The sequence below is a fragment of the Eleginops maclovinus genome, chromosome 18 (assembly GCF_036324505.1).
Source record: "Eleginops maclovinus isolate JMC-PN-2008 ecotype Puerto Natales chromosome 18, JC_Emac_rtc_rv5, whole genome shotgun sequence".
Classification (NCBI taxonomy): domain Eukaryota; kingdom Metazoa; phylum Chordata; class Actinopteri; order Perciformes; family Eleginopidae; genus Eleginops; species Eleginops maclovinus.
This window is the reverse complement of record NC_086366.1, coordinates 13,896,794-13,913,270: the sequence shown is the minus strand read 5'-3', so window position 1 is coordinate 13,913,270 and position 16,477 is coordinate 13,896,794. Positions and strand designations below refer to the sequence as shown.

Below are 16,477 nucleotides of genomic sequence, written 5' to 3'. Positions count from 1 at the left end.
TTTTGGTTGTATTCTTGAGGCTGTGTTGATGAATCCCCTTTACGAAAATACGAAAATAAAGTACAGCATCTTCACATTCAGTCACAATCTGTTTTGAGCATCTCAGAGCAGCAACTGGTGCTCGTTGCTTGAGGAAACAACAGATTAGGTATCCTCGTCAGAAGTTTTTCTCCTTAATCTAAGATAAATGCTACAATATTAAGTGTCTTCAGTGTGGCGTACCGATAAATAGTTAATAATAACATAAAGAATAATACTCAAACAAATCCATTGTATAGTACCACGGTGTAGTTCCAACAGCAGGCGTCTTACTGTGCCCTGTCCTTTGAGCAGTTTCGAGAGGGGATCTATAAAGTGGCAGCATGAAACACATATATCAGATTTTTTTTGTGATGCTGAGTCTGAGACAATTCCTGAGCCTGTGAACTTGTGTGTGCCTCCCGCTGCTGTTTATTTAAGTGCTTCATTAAATTGTGATTAGGTCTGCTGATGCCACCCTCTGAAACTCTCACACTGTAATGCTTAGACTGTTTTATGTCTTCAGTTTGCAGAGACTCCACTCTGCACATCTGGCTGCTGTCCAGCTGCTTTTCAGATAATATATATGCCTTTATTCCAGTCAGAAGCATCAGGTATCATTGTAAGTATTTGCTATTACAGTGAAACAAACTATCCTTGCACCCTTTTGAGTGCTTTGTTAGGAGCGTGTGCGGCAGTGACAGCCTTGTTAAGTCTCCCAGAGGCCGTAGTTTAGGGGAGGGGAGGGAAGGGACAGAAGTTCAGGTGTTTCTCCACGAAACAGTAGAGCCTGTTATCATCTTGGGAGAGGAGGAGACGAAAGGGCTGATAACTGAAAAGGAGGGACAAAGCTTGACAGGGGAGGAGAGATGTAGGGAGAAAGGGAAAGAGGCTCTGCATGTGCTTCCATCTCCTCTTTCACCTCCTGGATTCGCTCTCTTTCTTTCTCAGTTTTCCCCATGACCTCTGCGGCTGAGCTCTGATAAGATAACGCTCGGCCTCCGTGTGAAACCATCATTATAACAAAAAAGGAGGACGATACAGTGGAAGTGAGTGACAACAAAAAAAAGTGTGAATGTGATACGACTCCCCCCTAGAGAGAGGGTGTCTCTTGTCTCCTGAGAAGATGTGGATGCAACACAAAAGGGACATTTTGTCTCTGTGCTGCAGCTCCCGGGTGATTGTGTGTGTGCTGGAGGTTGCTGCTATCACCTGCACGATGAAACTCACTTGACCCACTTTGTTGCCCGAGGCGCTGAAACACCCTCAAAGTCTCCTCTCTCCTCCAACCTCAGACATGCACTCAGGCAGCCTCATGAACTCGTGTCACTGCTCTCAGCCCAAACACCTCAGCAAACACACCACTGTGTCCATTAAGCAGATTCCTGTCATTCGACTACTGCAGACGCTCTTTTTTTTTTCTTCCCCCGTGATGTGCATCCACACATGCACAGTTGTGTACAGAGGCTCTTTTTTTTTCCAGTGGTTCCCACGAATTTGACAGGAATGTTGGCAGCCCAGTGGGGAGACTCGAGGCAGTGAATTTTTGTTCCTCCCTCCACAGTTTAAAAAAGGGATAATCGACATTTTAGGAAATGCTCCCATGTACTTTATCAACAGGAGCTAGATAAGAACATGGATACCATGCTTATCAAATCAAATATTAACATGGAGCCAGGAGTCTCTTAGCTTAGCATAATAACTGGAAAAAGGATGTTTATGAAAAATGTACCTAGCATTGACTCTAAAGCTCACTAACTAATGTTGCATTTTGTTTAATCTGAACTCCAAAATAAATGCATGGAGGTGTTATCTTCTTACCCAACTCGCATCAAAAAGGGTTTCCCTCAAAAGTCAAACCTTTTTAATGCTCCTCTTTCCACCTTCCGCCTCCCTGAACTTTTTGTCATTAGTCAAATGTTATTATAGCTGTCTGCTTCTGAAAAACAACTTGTATGCTTGTGTGAGCACATGTGGAGCTCAGTGTTGTTACACCGTGTGTGAGTGCACGCATGGCTGTAGAACCACACCCTGGACCCACGCCACGCTTCAAACCAAACACAGGGAGAAAGAGAAGCGACCTCTGGAGATTTTAGCTTGTTGTGACAGCACTCTGCGCTGCTTCAGGACCGGGACTGTGATGACTTCAGATTGCAGGGTGAGGCCTGAGCAAAGCAACAGCCGCGCAGGCCATCCCTGCTCCTGTAGCCTCAGCAGAGTTCGAGAAACAGTGATCCGGTGCTACAGTCCCTCTGTTGGAGTTTTATGTGAGGCCGGTTGGAGCAGACACACCTTCCACTCGGCTGTTATTTCTGGCCAAGTTCCACCTCAGAGATGTTGCTGTCGGGCCAGATGCCTGGGATAGTTTTGCGGGGCTGAGATCTCTATCGGCATGTAAAACTCCCCCTCACCTTCCGCTGTGTGCTTGATACTGCCACCTGAAACCAACAAGCAGACATAAATTATTACCGCTGCCTCGACATCAGAACCGTATGCTGGTTCAGAGGGAAGCCGAGGCGGACCTTCTGGATCCTGAAGGGAAAGAGCTGACGGTACTTCAACCAGATCCTGTGTCCCCATTTAGCCTTTATCTTACATATTTGCAATTCACACACACACACACACACACACACACACACACACACACACACACACACACACACACACACACACACACACACACACACACACACACACAACGCTACCGTGGGTTAATAGGAGCCACACCTTCCTCCTCTAATCCTCTTGTAGTCGAGACAAACCCCTCTTTATAATATCTGCTGAATAGACTGTGTTCACCTGCTGTCACCACCTGCTTCTCAGTTGGCAGGAGTGTATATGTGTGTGAAGCACTTAAATGCGGACGGTTACTTTTTTTGGTGTGTACTTTCATCTTAAAACAAACTAAGCAAATGCAGAATTTCAAATATAGCAGCCTGAGAACAGATTATGACTAGGAACAGGGAAACGTGATTATGAAATACTTTTTAGACTTTAATTATAATGTATTTGTTCAGCAACATTGACTTCCACACAAGAGCACATGTAGAGTGAGTTATTCAACTTTCAATTCCAAAGCAAGGGATTCAGAGCTGTATCTGATCCTTATCCAGCTGGGTGGGGTTCTCTTGCTTTAGTAGGATCAGTCTTCTGGCAGCCAGAGACACAAAAGCAGTGCTGTTTAATTTATATTGTGTAATACTAGTTTCTTTAGCAATTCCTCTAACCGGTGCAGGGCTGAGAGGGATATTTAAGAGAGTTCTGAAAATGCCTTCCCTCTAACCTCAGCACAGAGGGGATTGTGAAGGACCCTGTGTGGCACCAAGCACAAACAATAGAAGTATAACATTCACCTTTAATTGGCCAAGTTTGTGTACACAGATAGAAAGTACCGGAGAGTGCAATCTCTGGTGCCGTCTTAAGAGTTTTCTTTGTGTGTACTTTAACAAATATACAGTTCCCTTTGAGACTTACCTGTGGTGCTATTCGCTCTGTTTTAATTCCCTCGGCTTGCAGGCTGCTTTCTTTGCTTCTATTCTCTCACAGTTTCACACTCTGTGCAGCTCTACCCAGTCTCAATGGACCTACTGTACTCTGTTTGCTCTCACTAGTCAAAGTCCCGCAGGCAAACACTGGCCGGTCTCTCTGGGGCCCGGGACTGAGCTGCAGCAGAGCCCGGCCCCCGCCGAGCTGCACTACTACAGTTTCACCATACACTCATGTTACAGAGTGTCTGCCTGGTGGTTTTGTGTGAGCAGTGGGGGTGTGTGTGTGTTTGTGTGTGTGTGGGCCTATAAATGGTGGCTAGGGGTTTACGGTGGACTCCAGATGCAATTTTTCTGTAAGTGCGCACACCGATCAATACATCGTCACACAGATAAAGCTCTGCACACAGTTTGGAAAAGTCAGATCAAAAAGAGACATGGGAAAGGAAAGGGAGGGGAGGGGAGGGGGGGGGGGGTCTAAACACTAGATCACACATTACAGTAGGTGTGAGAGGAAGTGCTGAAGGCCCTTGTAAAAAAAAAAAAGACCCCTTCGGCAAGGAAGACTAGTCTGCCGTCGTTCAAATGAGTCTGATGCAGAGATGAAGTTTTCACATTTCCGTGCACGCCTTTTTGATTTAATATCACTCCCTCCACCTCCACAAATCCAAGTATTCCGTGGGACTTGAAATTGCTCCCCTCGGCTGGTGTTGGCAGACGGGGAGAGAGATGGAGCGAGCAGGAGGAGGAGGAGGAGGAGTGGGGGAGGCCGGAGCGATTATGGGACTCGGGGTGTGCTTTAACCCACTTAGCACACCATCTCAGGGTCTCCTGCCAAAACGGTGAGCTTAGTGGATCTAATCCTCTTCCCAGAGAGCTGATAGTTTGTCGCTGCTCTCTCGTCTTTCTTCCTAGCAATGTTATCTGTGCGAGGTGTTTTTATTTCGTATTATTTGTAGCACCATGGTGTTTTTATTTGTCTTATATGAGTGTGGATCTATCCGTCTTGTAGGGAGTATGGAGAGTTGTCAGTCCAGGTCATAAACATAGTGAGCCCTGCTGGGGTTAGAAGTAAGCCTCCCTGTTGGCCCTTCCAGCACTAACCCAGGCTTGTTTATCTGCCCCCCCTGGGCTGGTCTGTGCCCCAGACTTCTCACTACAGTCTAGTTTGAGTCCATCCTACCCCAGCTCTCAGCCAGCATCACATGCCTGTGTCGCCCCACTCTCTCAATAAAGCAGGCTCATAGCGCCACGTTCCTTGCATTCTTGGGTCCGATGTGTCAGCTTCTTTATTCATGGATGGCTCCCGCTGAGAAATGCAAACCACAACATTAATGAAGCCAAGAATTGTGCACAAAGCTTTAAATGTGGCTAAATAATGAGTTTTCATAGATATCCTCACAACGTTTAGAGAAGTTTGCCACTTTTGTGCAAAAAAGAGCAGAGATGGAGGAGGAACAAGTGAAGGCTGATTCACTGGTGGGGGGTGCGCTGTTGAGCAGCAGCAGCCCTGTCACTGTAGGTTTACGTCTGGACTCCCCCCCCCCCCTCCTTCCAGCAGAGCGGAGTCATGCTAGAAACGGGGTCAGCTACGCCTCCTCAGCTGCTGGCCGGCTCCTTGTTCCATCCTGCTTTCCCAGAACCAAACTTTCTTTTCTCCGTGCCCCTTTTTCATATCTGTCATCTGACCTCTGCCTTCAAAAAAATTCAGACTCGCTTCTTCCTCCTCCTCAAAACCTCCCGTAATATCTATCCTCATCTCATGAATTTACTATGCCCCCACCCCCCCACCGTTCCTGTTAAGGGAAGAGGACAGGGTGAGATTTATAATTAACAAAGGCTGATTCTAGCACTGAAAGGCTGACCTGTCTGGAAAGTGTGTGGAGGGGAGGGGGGGTGAACAAATTGGGCCTTTTTATGCAGAGTATCAAGTGGATGCTGAAGAATGAAAAAAAGCACACTGATGAGACACAATGAGTGATGGGATGTTAAAGAGGCAGTGTTTGTCCCTGCAGCTCAGCCATGGCAGCCCTCCTCAGCACAGTGCGACAGTACGCAGTCCAACACTGCATAAACGCTCTGATGAGCTGAGGCAGCCATGAAGACTCATTACCATCTCATAAAAGATCTTTGTCCCCTCAAGACTGCATTATCTCTGCTGAAACTACCGGTACTGCCGTGCTGTTGCACACCCACAGTACAGTGGCACGCTATATGTGTGTAAAGGTCAGGATGTAGGAGTGTGGTTTTAGTAATTCCGCCCATAAACACGTTGTCATGGTGGACTCTACAGGACAATTAAGTGTTGTTGTGTTGGATCATATATGCCAAGTTATGTATTCAATCAAGGGAGGCAGTTTAAATGAATGAATGCAAGTCCTATCCAAAACTAACCCTCTGCATCACCATCACCAGGCCAGCTCTGAGGCTGTAAGGCAGGGCCTGGCTTGGCCTGGCCTGGCCTGGCACAGTCTGGTTGGTTAAACAGATGGCTCAGTGCAGGCCAGACAGACTCTTAACCATCTGGGCCTCAAGTGACACCAGGTCTATTTCTACCATACGTAACTACAGTAGACCTGATTGTTTGTAAAAGTGTGAGCTGCGTGTGGTTTGATGTGGTTCATGTCCTGGATGTGAGCGGGCAGACTCATTGTTATATTCCAAAGAGTCACGTCATAGTCGTGCAGGTAAACCCGTTTAACTGTGCTATTTTTTTTTTTTTGAAAGCTTTCCAGTCTTTTGTGTTAAGAAAGGTGAATTCCGCCTTCATATTAAACAGACAAATGAGTTGTGTTGATCTCCTCATCTCACATTCTAAAACCTACAACCACAGAAAGGTGGTGGCGCATCATCTGCTCTACTGTCAGGTGTTGTCCATATGTCCCAAAATAATAATAAAAAGATATGTATACAGCCCCGGAAAAAAATTATGAGACCACTCCAAGTTTCTCTTAAATCTTTATCTCTGCACGTATGGCAGCCCTTCCAGTGTCTGTTGAATTCCAACACAGAAATGTTGTCAGAAGTTTATAGAATAATTTTTTTTTTAAATCATTTAACTCAAAGACATACCTATGAATAATAAAACAAGAGAAAATGATAATGCTGAAGTAGTCTCTTAATTTTTTCTGCGGCTGTAGCATGTTCCTTTGCAGGCTTCAGCTACAGAGAGTTTCCCTTGGTTGGTGAACCACACATCTGCTTCGTCAGAGATCCCGGACTCTGATCCTGTATGAGTCAACGTAGAGACACGCTGGTTAAATCTTATCAGAAAATACAATCTTGTACGAACTAGTTACCGCTTTATTGTTACGATGCCTTTTTATCAAAGGTGTGTTGGACTGATTGTTCATTTTGGAACTACAGAAAGCAGTTCTCCTTATTAAAGACAGAAGTGGGTGCTGTGGCTCAGTCTGAGGTGATGTGGAGGATCACAGAGGCAGGGCCCGAGCCAGCCCTCAGTCAATATTTGACTCAATGAGTGCCTCACCACTGGCAGGAGAACAAAATGGTCTGGAAAATTTCTCAGACAGAGGTACAGAGTTTCTCTCAGAGGCCTCGGCTCCTGCAGCTGCCACTGAGGGTACGACACCTGTTCCCCATGTTCTCCAGGACCGTGTTTATAAAAAGCATCAGAGCAAAACCACAGCACTAAGTGGTTAGTGGGCGGCTGCAGCAGAGGCTTCATAGATGCTCAAACGTACAGCCTTGGTGCGTGTAGCTGGAGCTTAACGTTTGTGCGCTGTGCTGCTGCGACACGCCGTCAGCAAACAGCTCGGCCCCCCAGGGAGGACCGGACACTCTGTTTGTCACCTATACTCTCCCTCTGTTTCTCCCACTGCTCCATCCATCTGGCAGACAAAGACACAAAATGAACAGCAGCACACAGGTGGGAAGAGCAGAGCTATGATCACACAAAGAGAAACAGAGAAAAAAGGAAGCAGCCGATGAGGAGGATGGCAAGAAACAAATGGAGGCAAACATTGGTGATGCAGATATACTTCTGAGCAGAAAGGTGTGGACTGTGGGTTAAAGTGTGTGTGTGATTCTGCAACACATGTGGCACATAAAGAGACTGCCTCGTCTCATTAACCAGACCTCCCAGTTGTTTTACATCACCCCCCCCAGTACAGTCGCAGTCCACAGGAAGTTGTCCAACAGGGTTCCTGGGAATCCTTAACATGGAAATGAAATGCACTGAAATAATAATAATAAGGTTGTAATTGCTTTTAATATGTTTTAATCATTACAAAATATTTAAATGTTTTAAAAATGGTAAGACATGGGAAGAATAGCATTTTATGATTTGTTGTTTTTCTGACATTACATTTTAAAACATCAAATATTTGTTTACATCTATATGTACGTCACACAGATCTCGTTGGCTAAAGTGCACAAAATACTGATGTTGAATTAATTTTTTAGGGACATCATTTTTTTGTGAAAGTCTTCTTGCTACGAAATAAAACATTTCTAGGTTTTTTGTTTTGCACCAGGTATTTTGTTTTACTCCTGAATGTGCCATTTGGATTATATCTAAGATTATGTCATCTGACATTTCTAAAAGCAAAGCTCGCCCACCGTTTCAGCCTGTGTTAAGTCAGGAGGTTTAGTGTGTGTGCACGCAGACCAACACACTGTCAGCGTGACTGCCAGAAAAACAAATTGTTGATCGTCGATGGTGGAGGTGTGCGGTGACTCATGGCGTGGTGAAACTCGATCGCCCGGTTTTCTCATAGTCCTCTCGCTGCTGCCATGAAGCAGTATTTCCTGTTTTGCCAGGAGTTCCAGCAACTGGCGGCTTTGTTTGGGGGTTGTGTGTTTGGGCTGTTTGAACGTGTTTACATGTCGCTGTTCCAAAAGAGTGACAGACACGGCGACACACTGATCCATCCACACGGAAAATAGATTTGCCTTTACAGCAGCGAGATCCCTTTTTGTAAAACAAGGTCTTTGAGGAGCAGTTACAATCTCAAAGCTATGTCACTGCCAGGAAGGGAAAATAAACTGCTAACACATAACTATTATAATCAGTATTAGTGATGAGTATTAGTCAAAAAGAAACAGGAACTAAACAGGTTTTGTGGTTTCCAATTGAATCACCTCAGCTGCAGTAGATAAGTGTTGTCTTGTTTGATTTGACATTTTGTAGCTACAGAAGAATAGGGATAGAAAAAGTAGCAACACTGGTGGATGAGTCACAATAACTACAAACATGGGCCGTGAAAGCTCCAGATTTGTTCTGTATAGCATACATTTTTTAGGATCAGTTGTGTTGAAAGGCACTATTTCAGTCAGCCATTTAAAGCCTGAGTGGCTGTTAAAACGTAAAGGCTCATATTGGTGGGGTTCCCCTAGCATTTCTCCTCATGGTATTTTCCATGTTCCTTTCCAGTGGATTCTGTTTAGCAATTCCAAACCTCTGAAAGTCTTTGGATCAAAGCAAGGTAATCTAGTATTTGTCCTCACCCAAGAGGCGAGAGGGGGGAAGGGGGGAACTTGGGAGTGGTAGCTGTGTTTTTAATTTCCTCCAGCAGCTCTCAGCCTGCCGCTGGTTCTGCGCCGCTGCCTGTCTGCAGTCCCTGTGGTGGGTTGAAAGGGTCTGGGTCAGGATCACTTCGGGACAGGGTGGTGGTGGGGGGGTGGATGCCATTGGCCTGTAGACTAAGAGAGGTTGGGTAAGGACAGGAGAGAGATTATTAAAAGATTTGATTTCAGTAGCTGTGTCTTCCTGTCCCTACTCAGACCATAACCCTCATTTCAGCTGTTCTTTTATTGGTCAACACTGTAACCATACGACAAGTTCTGTTGCTTGCTTTCCTTACCTGCAAACATTTGAACTACAAACTGATCTGCTCTCTGCTGATTCAGCTTCTTGGTAATGTTTGATATTTTCTTGATGGAAGAGTTATATTCTGTCTCAATACGGACTGCTGTGTCATTGCGGATTAAATGTTTGATATCAATGACACTCATTCCCTCATGCAGTGTCACAGGAGACTGTATACATTTGACTCCTATGCCCTTTTTCCACCAAACCGACTCTATGCACTGAAAACCGGTTCTTAGCTGGCCCCACTCGGCTGCCCGGCAAGAACGTCGGAGGCGGGGGCGAGGTTAACCTGATCAACAACAACCAAATGAATCGAACATGACCTATGTTTACCTTATTTCTCAGGCGTAATCGTCGTTGAAATTGTTGACGAACAATTGAACCTCACTGTAGACTCTTTTGAAGAAGTCAAAGGAAAGGTCCTTGTCTTTCCAGGTGGGCTCCATAAAGCAAAAACAACATGAGCAGGGCTTCATTACAATCCACCATTGTTGTTGTTGTCGATGCGAGGGAATTTCGCGCTGTGTGGGTGTCAGGACGCAAAAGATGACGCAATGAAGCAGCTCCACTTGAGCTCCACTCAGGCTCTGAGCGGTGGAAAAAACAAGTGATGCTACAGAGTAGAACCAGATAAGCACCAGAACGGTTCATCAACCGGAACCAGTTTGGTGGAAAAGGGGCACAAGTCACTAAAATAACTACACGTCATCCTGTTGTTCTAATGCTGGAAAGAAAATGGCTTTACTTATTTAGTTTGAACATTTCTACGTGAATTACTCAATCATGCAGACCATCGAGAAATAGCTACTAAGTATGCAGAAGCAGTAGTTGCTCCGGGCCCCGGCACTCCTTTATTCAACTTTGGCCTTCCTCACTAATATGTCTGAAAGCCCCATCATCTCCTGCCACGATGGGGAAGATTAGAGCAGAAAATGTGGAGGTTTGCCTTGGATATTTGTTGCTGAGACTTGTTGTCCTGCAGGAGAGATGTACACTCACCCTGAGTCAATGGGCTGGATCTCTTATCAGGCTTTTTTTTAAGCTGTGTGTCCTGTGAGACACGTTTGATGGTGGCGGCCTACACACATCCTGTCACATCCCATTATGTCTCTGCTGGTTCGAGGTGAACTTGGACTTGAGTGCACACTTTGAACCTGGAGGTGCGTGAGATGAATTTAAAGCCCTTAACTGTATTACCTCGGGCAGTATATTTGACTTCCTTCATTTAGAAAAGCTCAAGCAGTCAGCGCGGGGTTTAACTAAAAGCAAATTAAAAGTGAACCTTTTAAACTTCTTCCTCTCTATACCAGTCGCACATTCAGTGGAGGAAGGTTTCTCTTAATATTCCTAAATTTAACAGAGGGATAGTCCCTTTTCGTGAGATTAATTTGACTTCACAGTATTACACCCACAGTATGCCAAGCCGTTCCCACACTTTGGCCTAACAACCGACTTTGGTACAAATCCAGTTACAGTAAATACTGTTTGTGTAGAAAACCCCAAAGGAGTATGTCATTTCAGAGACATCAGAGGAACCGGCGGGTCTTATTATCTCTATCTCTGATGGCTATCTCTCACACACTCTCTCTCACACAGATGAGTTTTATGTAGGCCATACAGCTACATAAAGGGCTGGGTGGAGGCAGCTCCAGTCAAGAGTTTTCAAAGCCGAAAAATAAGTCAAAAGGCATGACTCCATCATAAACCATGTTGGTAATATTATTTTCATTTCCAAATGTAGTGGCATTGGTTTAACCAAGTACAAGCTCTGACCTCTGGCCTGTCTGAGTGAGTCATTCAGTCAGGAACCGAAGGAAAAATGATCTGCAGCAGTCAGGTTTGTCTCCTTTGAGAGCTCACAAAGTCCTCCTACAATAAGGCCCTCAATGGCACCATTCAGGACGAGTGAGAGTTAAAAAGGAGAGGGAGAGACAGTCTGGGTTTGTCATAGGCCTTCTTTGTTTGACTGCACTGTAAGCCTGCAACACACACACACACATACACACACACACACACACACACACACACACACACACACACACACACACACACACACACACACACACACACACACACACACACACACACACACACCCACCCCATGACCCTCTTTTGCTATTGTCGATGCGTCATGCAGGAAAGTGGACAACAGTGTCACTTCTCATTAAAATGAAATTTGATGGAGATGTCTCTCACTTTTACCCTCATCTTCTTTGTGTTTAAATAGGGAACGTGCCTCCTTTTGGCTCGCTTTAAGGTTATGCTTCCTCTCGGAAACATTTTTTTCCTTGACATTGTATATTAGTCTGTCAAATAAATCGACAAATCGCTTTAGCTCTGAATCAGCACGTTGCTCCAGTGTCATCAAGCAAGGCAAGGGAGCGATGGTTGCAGCGCTTCGTTGACCTCAGTGGTCGGCATTGTTGTTATTTTTTCTCCAGTCAGTCTTAAACGATGCCAGATCTAGTCCTTAGCCCTAAATACCCTTTTTGGCCCGTTCCTGTGCATGTTCTGATTAAATAATCTGTTTTTAGTGAGGTGCATGGAGGAATGCGCTTTAGGAATGTTTTGATTGAGGCTTACCCTGTGCTTCACCCCCCTCCTGATCCGGTCACTGGAGGTGGAGAGATGGACTCGTAAGCCTGTTGCTTGGCTGGGAGTCTGATCGGGGGGGCCTGATGAATGAGAGCATGCATCTGTATACGCCAGACCCCTGCAGCAGCACAGTATATATATTCAGAAAAGGAGGAAAGAGTGTATTCCAAGAAGGCCACGCTGTTAACCCCGACCTCTGACCTCCCTTTGAAGTGGAGCGTTCCCTTAGGGAGGAAAAGGACATCCCATGATGATCATTACTTGACTTTCAGGCGTTTCTATTGTACATCTCTAACTGTGGGTTCTGTAGATGAGGAGAGCAGCTCTTCTGTGCCACATATAGTATTTCTATAAACCCCCCCCCCCCCCCCCCCAGCTGTTTGACACATCGTCTCTTCTCCCTGCTGGAGGCCTTCTCTTCCTGAAGCCTCATCATCATTTAGCCTCATTAGTCTGTCACTGCTCTCATTCTGTTACAGGAAGAACCTTGAAAATAACCAGCAGCTCAGGCTCACACACTCTCCCGCCCCCACTTCCTCTATGAAGGCGTTATTGTAGAAAACTACCTGAAGTTACACATCCTGATTTGAGTGTTTCAACAAATAGAAGTTTCTTCAAAATCTTCTTTTGTATTTAACAAGATGAGCTTTGTAAATGAGTCAGTGTCTGACAAAATGCAGCTGTTTAAAAAAGCCTGGAATAGGCAAAATTGTCATGGTCAATAAAAACTACTTTTCTAACTTTCTTGCCAAGAGTAAGAATACAAGATAAATACCTCACTCATGTCTCACCCTCACAAACATGATATAGGTATATGTACCAATTTTAAAATTAAAACTAACAATACAAACACATTTTGGTTGGTTGTTAATACTGTGGTTTCTTTCTTTCTTTCTGGTCCATTAGGAATAAGAGTCTTTGGAAACTGGATCACAAATTGCCGATATGTTGCGGTCACACAAACAGTTCTGTGACTGCTGCTGCTCTACAAAGCTGCACCAGCTCATCATTATTGTGCGTAAACTAATTGAACATGACAGATGTATTTACTGTTGTTGAGAACTGTCAGCTTCTTGACAGGTGAGCGAACGTGAATCCAGCATTATTCCCCATTATAAAGGCACGTGGCAGGCTGTCCCTGCTGTCTCTTGACTAAGCATCAATACTTTTGACATATTTCTGCCTGTAATCCACAGTAAATGTCAGAGGCCCAGCCTTAAATGCTTCTCCTTCATGTATTCTGACATCCTCACTTGGTTTAAAAAGCACCTGTCATATAGTAATGGAATATTATAGTCAAATAAATCAGATTCTGATCATAAGGAAAGGGTTTGGGGTGTTAATACATGTTTTAGTTTAGTTGAATATGAATCAGAAAAATGAATTTCTCAAAAGTCGTTATACATCAGTAACCTTAACCCTGATATAAAAGAAAAAACAACATTCCTCTATTGGCAGCATTAATAATAGTAGTATTTGGTTGAGAAAGTTCACAGAATACCAAACATGTTTCAGCAGCTGGTGGGTTTTAAAGGGTTTAGTGTTTTGAAGCACAACAGCGAGATGAATCTGCACAGTTATTAAGCCATTTAAGAGACGAAGCTTCATTAATCATTCATTAAAATAATTATATCAAAAGCTCATCCTTTGAAAAAAGAAACACTCAATCAATAACACTCAAATACCAAAACTAATTGATTACGTTATACGAGTGATTTGTAAAACTTAGTTTCAAGCACCTTCATTTTGCATCAATAACCATTTAAAAAAGAAAAACAACCATTCAATCGACAGAGGGAGGCGGCCGTTGATTCTAAAATACAATACAGAGTACAAACACACAAAAAGCAAAGACCACAGATAGGGATCTGTCGCCACAGAAGAGCAATACTACTCAATTATTTAGAGAATGTTAAACTTAAGCTATACCACACTACCTTTAAGTGCTGTAGTAAACAAGCAGTTTTTTCCTCAGTGCTCCATGTGTACACCCCTCAGGTTAATCAGTGTGTAGCAGCAGCAGCCCGCTGCTCACCCCTGAGACGTCTCTCTGGGAGCTGCAACAGCTGTGACGGTGTTAGTCACCCGAGGACCCATCGCTCAATACACACACACACACACACACACACACACACACACACACACACACACACACACACACACACACACACACACACACACACACACACACACACACACACACACACACACACACACACACACAAACACAAACACACCATGAGGAAAGAGGTTGAGGCCAAAATTAGTGCTGAGGGCTTGTTGTAGTTTTCATATTGTCTATTTTTCATACGTTTTTGCACTGTGAGCGGCCAGCCGAGGAGCTTTATTAGTTCACACAGGAACAGCTTCACCTAGCAACATATGGGTATAAATCCTGATATTTTTTCATCAGTTAAGACCATATGATAACTTGGTGTTTTTGCAGCACTTCAGCCATGTAAGTCTCGTCAGGAATGTGCCCTCTGGCCTGAGTTTGGAGCAACGATCAGTTTTGTGTTCATTTCCACAGAAAGGACTCCACGCCTCTCGTGTCAGAGCCGTACGTCACTGCGCAGGAATGCAGTTTGTCAGACAATCAGATAAAACACAGGGCCAGCCTCCAACAGGTAGAAAACTGACTAAATCTAGATGGCTATCCACAGCAACCTGACGCCCGGGGATATGCCTTGATGAGCCAGGAGAATGGGTTTGTGTTGAGGAAAACCGCACTGTGGTGACAAATTCCCCCTTTTCATTTGTTATGTATACCTAACATGCAGGCCTGGACTCTTCTCAGTTACAGGATCTGTATCTGGACAAAGGGGGGGTTTTGTGGTTGCCTAACCCATTATATTCCCGCCATAAAGTACCCTAAAGTTTACCTTTTCAAACTCTTCTGCTAATCCTCCTGACTCACTGTCATCAGGTTAAGCTCTGCAGATGTGATTTAAAAAAGCCCGTCCCTAAAGTTCGCTCTGAATCCTGACACATGGCTCACCATAGATCGAGTAATACAACCATCAATGAAGAATTCTAGGAATTATCCAGACTGTATTAATCTATGGAAACAAAAGCAAGTCACAGATGCTGGAAGTCTGCTGATGAGGGCACTTTCCCAGCCCTGAGCGCTCTGAGTTTAGAGCTGACTGCTTTGATGCCTGCATGGCACGTGGTTGCGAATTGAGAGACGAGAGGACGCAGACAGGCTGAGGGAGGAGTAAGGTGTGTGTGTGTGTGTGTGTGTGTGTGTGTGTGTGTGTGTGTGTGTGTGTGTGTGTGTGTGTGTGTGTGTGTGTGTGTGTGTGTGTGTGTGTGTGTGTGTGTGTGTGTGTGTGTGTGTGTGTGTGTGTGTGTGTGTGAGTGTGAGCTTAGCTGCAGTGACACACGTTAGACTGCACAGTGAGCAGCTGTGGTGATCTGGATCAGTGTGTGTTGTTATTTACTGCTCTGCTCTTCAGGTTTTGCGCCCTCATTGCCGGGGGCCCAACGCCTACATCATGTGTCTTTTTTTGACACATGATCTTGCTGGTGCACCTTTCCATTTCTATGGCAACCAGCAGCAGCATAGCGATCAAACAGCTACAGCAGCCTTTCCAAGTGGGTTTTGGTGAAAGGCGTGTGTTGCATATGACTTCATCACTGTAGTTTCCTCTCTGGTTGCCCAGAGTGACGGCATGCAGCTGCTGGACCTCACTCAGTCCTGGGTTCCTCCGGACTTTGAGTTTATTGTTTGTGTCATGATCATCAGCTTCTTGGCAAGTAATAATTCATAAACACAAGCCTTCGTGTACACCGAGCTGGGAATTATTTCCAAAAGTCTCTCTGGAGTGGATGCTTGCAGCCTGTTTTGATGGGAGCTGTTCGGTGTGTCTGGATGTGTGTCAGAGAATGCAAACTGTGCATGCTTACTTTGCAGCTTCAAACTGGAATATTAATGCAGGTGGAACATTCTCATATTTATTATAAATCTCCGCTCATTGATCCGCCCATGATCGATCAGAGGAACCTGGAGCTTGATTTATTAACGGCGTACACAGAGCCTGGTTTTATTCTGCTGGTTTTCCCTCATGCGACACACCCCATCTTTATTTTATCTGAATGGAGACCTTCACAGCGGGGCAGAGCGCGTGTCAGGAAGCAGCATCATCTATTCTATATCCATTAGAATAAGATGAGGTTGCAGGAATTACGGGGGGGAGGCGGAGTGGCATGCAGGGGAACCGGGGAGTGAAAGGGATGAAAGTGTGGCAGTCCCCACCTCCCAGTGTTGGAGTGTGAATGAGGCTGCCCACCCCTCTCTGCAGGGGGCTTCCTCCCTCTCCTGCTACCAGTGCTCTCATTATACACAGACATTAGCATTATATGTGAAGAATGAAAGCAAACATACATTATTCAGAGGGAAAGGAAGAGATCGATGCCTCATGGAACTGTGTCAGACCGTCATAATGTGAACAGTGAGACAAATAAAAGGTCATGGATTCACATTTTTGTAAACGATGACGTCAGGATGCAAAAAACCACAATGAAACTTTTATGCAGGATAGAA

The 16,477-nt window shown here is 44.9% G+C and overlaps 1 protein-coding gene across 6 annotated transcripts in view; it reads left to right on the top strand.

Annotated features, from left to right (window-relative positions):
* Window positions 1–16,477, top strand: part of sipa1l3 (signal-induced proliferation-associated 1 like 3) — a 63,634-nt gene that overhangs the window by 9,365 nt on the left and 37,792 nt on the right. Inside the window, exon 1 of one of the 6 annotated variants that reach the window (XM_063906650.1) lies at window positions 12,927–12,945. The exons of the other annotated variants lie outside the window; for them this stretch is intronic. The gene's annotated coding sequence lies outside the window, so the exon portion shown is untranslated. Of the gene's footprint in view, window positions 1–12,926; window positions 12,946–16,477 lie in introns of those variants that run through there. 6 annotated transcript variants of the gene reach the window in all.